This window comes from Tachysurus vachellii, chromosome 24 (assembly GCF_030014155.1).
Source record: "Tachysurus vachellii isolate PV-2020 chromosome 24, HZAU_Pvac_v1, whole genome shotgun sequence".
Taxonomy (NCBI): domain Eukaryota; kingdom Metazoa; phylum Chordata; class Actinopteri; order Siluriformes; family Bagridae; genus Tachysurus; species Tachysurus vachellii.
In genome coordinates this window covers 4,310,915-4,314,925 of record NC_083483.1, presented here as the reverse complement: position 1 = coordinate 4,314,925, position 4,011 = coordinate 4,310,915, and the positions used below count along the sequence as shown (strand labels likewise).

Genomic DNA, 4,011 nt, shown 5'->3' with positions numbered 1-4,011 from the left:
TCCCCACTACTGAGGATTTACACACAGAATCAAATGCATGGATAACATAAAAGGGGATTATTAGGGAAAAAATAACAAAAGGCAAGAAACTCTAGGAGACTGGAAACACAAAACACAGGAACAACAAACAAAGAGACAGCAAGGCAAAAACAAGGACTCAGCAAAAAACAGGCACAAGACAGCCAGTATAAATAGCAGTGACAATAATTGAGACACAAAGAAGGGGTGTGCAGATGTGGGAAGGATTAAGGAAAGGTCCGGGCTAACAAAAAGCAACAATGTCCCCCTAGTGTCCAAACAGGAAAAAGTTCAGACCAGTTCCTGACAAAAATATCTACTGTACACCATTAAGAGAACCAATTCATTTATGGCACCGGATTGATTCAGATATTCATTCATTCATCTTCTACCGCTTATCCGAACTACCTCGGGTCACGGGGAGCCTGTGCCTATCTCAGGCGTCATTGGGCATCAAGGCAGGATACACCCTGGACGGAGTGCCAACCCATCGCAGGACACACACACACACACACTCATACACTAGGGACAATTTTCCAGAGATGCCAATCAACCTACCATGCATGTCTTTGGACCGGGGGAGGAAACCGGAGTACCCGGAGGAAACCCCCAAGGCACAGGGAGAACATGCAAACTCCACACACACAAGGCAGAGGCGGGAATCGAACCCCCAACCCTGGAGGTGTGAGGCGAACGTGCTAACCACTAAGCCACCTGATGAGGTAGTGGGCCAATCTTCTCTCTCTTCTTAAATCCTGGCTTAAGAAGCTAAACTGTCTATGCTAATGGTTATCTCTACATCTGACATGATGTCATCTCTACTATTTAGAAAAGCTGCTCAAAATGATTTATTTTCATGGAGACTTGATGTGTGGTTAAAACATTTTGTATAAGTGTAATTGGTATTTCATTGAAATTACATTCTATTTTATTTATGAAAAAGTTAAAGCACTTGTTTTTTTATTCTATCCTTTTATTTTCTACAGACAGTTAAATTAAATGAAATTAAATTGTGACAGTTTTCTCTTATGATGTATTTAGCTGCTGCATTTAGCTGATCTGTAATGTTAGGAACTGCACTGTGCATTGTGTCACAGAGCTTCTGTTGTTATGTTGAGGTTATCTACTGTAGCTGTAGCAATATCAGTGTGTGTGTGTGTGTGTGTGTGTGTGTGTGTGTGTGTGTGTGTGTGTGTGTGTGTGTGCGTGCGTGTGTGTGTTTGCATGCATGCATGTATCCGTTCAGTGAAATTCTTCATGATCCTTTTGTGTTTGAGTGATCAGGAGGCAGGTGATATACCAGAAAAACCTGTTTATTTTCTGCTTGTAGTCTTCAGTTCACAATTGTGTGTTTTCTCAGAAGTCAGTACAGATGGAAAAATCAACGAATCACTTAAGATGAAATATGAACCTACTGTATTTTTTTAAAAAAAATAAAAAATTGTTTTTGTGTAAATATTCGATTAAATTCGATTCAATTTAATTTCTATTTAACTTTTTAGACAAAACAAAGACTAAATAATACATATTAAAACTTAGCCTGAATTACACTATAATTTTGAAAATTCAAGATTTATGATTTAGAACTTTTAACATATAAACATTTCATCAATAAAAAAACAAAACAAAGGAATATTCCTTGTACTAATTGACCAGTCTAGAGGGAAGAGTGAGTGGAAGAAAACAAGGCTGAGTCTGCTGAATGTCAAGATCAGCTGATTAAACAGCTGATAAAATTTGGCTTAAAGAGTAATAATAATAATAATAATAATAATAATAATAATACAAGCATATTATACAGTATTGACACATTCAAGGTCAAGGTTTTTAAAAAGGAATTTTTTCAATGAAGCCTTTTTGCATCTCATAATGACAATATTTGGTTCGTTTATCGTAATCGATCCAAAACAAATGATCAATTATTATTAAAAGCCACACTGCTTCAGAAACTACAAGGTTATGAATCGTGCTGTTTTGTAAGGTGCATGAATTGGATTCTAATAAATAGTTCACTTCACTATAGAATATAAAGTAGAGCTTTATTGCTGTGAAAATAGTCTGATTCATCATAGAGAAACTAAAAATAATACAAAGCATGTATTTCCTCTGACCATGTAAGATGCTAAAATAATTTATCTATGGATTTTTAGAAATACTGTCTAACTAGAAAACATTGTCCCACAGTGGATCTGTATAATTTCATTTGGTGCAGGTTTTATGCCGAAGTTTCTTCCTGAAGCAACCTTCCCCCTTTATCTGGACTTAGGACAAGTAAATTTCCCACAATAATAATACAAAAATAAAGTAATGCTTTCTTTTAAACACTTAGACATGTAGAAAAGGTGAAAAAGAGAAAACATCAGACTTTTCTGATTTTATGACTAATCTGCTGGTCTCTCTCTCTCTCTCTCTCTCTCACACACACACACACAAACACACACACTGTCTCACATACACATATACACACACACGCAGAGAAACAGGTATGATTCATGTCCACTTCCATCAGAAGTCTTCTAACCTCTGAATGCTAAACTGGTGACAGTCGAGCTCTTGAGCTGTAATTATAGCCTGCAGCCTGAAAAAAGTAATATATTATTTCATTGTTATTAGAAATGAAAGCCCATTAGAAAATAACATGGCTATGTCCATACAGTGTTGTCTCTTCATAAAAGCATGTATGAGTCAGACTCACTTTTTATTTGTGAAGATGATGCCCTGGACTGGACCAAGTTGATCCTTCTTCAGACAATTTCCTGTGCAGCCAAAGCTCAATGCTTCCTTCTCTGCCCTGTGTACAGTTATTACATGTTTATACAGATTCTACTCTTCATTAAAGTCAGAACAATTGTGAGAATTTTTTGAAAAGTTACTTACTTGACTTTAGAGTCTGGCACATTTCCCTGTATATTGCCCATTTTGCCGTTCTCACTCCTCAACCATACAGAAATAGAAATGTAATGTAGATCTTGATAAACAGAAATTTCAGGTGTTTAAAAAAAGGATGCTCAAAAAACTTAAATATTCTTTCTTTCTTTCTTTTTTTTCTTTATACAGTTATAGCTCTTAGGTAATGATTATATGGTGTTAAAATGATAATTTGATCACATGTAAAAGATGTATGAAGGTTTATTTCAGCATGAAATCCCCCCTGCATTCAGCCAATAATAACCTTTATCTAATTCAAATCTAATTAAATAACTGATGTCTTCTCTGTTTTTCATAATAATAATAATAATAATAATAATAATAATAATAACAATACTCAAGTTCTCTTTGCACCATTTGTAACAGCTGGATTCTGGTTTATTCATGTAATATTGAAGAGTTTCTCTATATCCCTCGTTTTATCTGTGGACTATAAAGTAAAAACCAGCCACAATCTGGCAACCCTCGTTGCATTTGACCGTAGAATAAAAAGAGAGGCTTGTGGGTTTATAATACAAAAGAAACAAGATCATTTTTGATGTAATTTAATTGTATATATTTAAAAGTTTAGTCGAAAATTTCATTCACGTCAGTATGTTTATGCAAATATTTTACTATCGTTTATGTAACAAAGTAAAGTTTTGTAACTGAGGACACAAACAGCACTTTACAGCAACAGGTGAATATTTTATATCAGGTATTTACAGGTATTTAAAGGATCCTTACCGAGAAACCGAGATGTCTGATTCCTGACTGTTATGACGACTTAGAAAATAAACGCAAACAAGACCCAGGAAATGAAGAATCCGGTTCTGGTCACGTGACACATGCGTTCACGTGCTCGACTTCCTTGTTTACACACTGAAATACCAAATAAATAAATAAATAAATAAATCCCTAAAAAGGTTCCTTAAGTAATAAACCCCTTTTCTTCTACATGTTTTTACATTTTAACTTTTAAAGTTTTTCTTTTAAACTCTGATCATTTTTCGCATCCATTCATTCACTCCATTATTTATTTGTCATATATTCATTCATTCATTCATCTTCTACCGCTTTATCCGA

The 4,011-nt window shown here is 34.8% G+C and overlaps 1 long non-coding RNA gene across 1 annotated transcript; it reads right to left on the bottom strand.

Annotated features, from left to right (window-relative positions):
• Positions 1-1,315: 1,315 nt before the first annotated feature.
• Positions 1,316-3,776, bottom strand: LOC132839794 (uncharacterized). The gene is made up of 4 exons (XR_009647760.1): positions 3,673-3,776; positions 2,896-2,986; positions 2,714-2,809; positions 1,316-2,596 (listed from the first exon to the last, which is right to left on the bottom strand). It is a non-coding gene; the product is annotated as an uncharacterized LOC132839794 (long non-coding RNA).
• Positions 3,777-4,011: the final 235 nt, after the last annotated feature.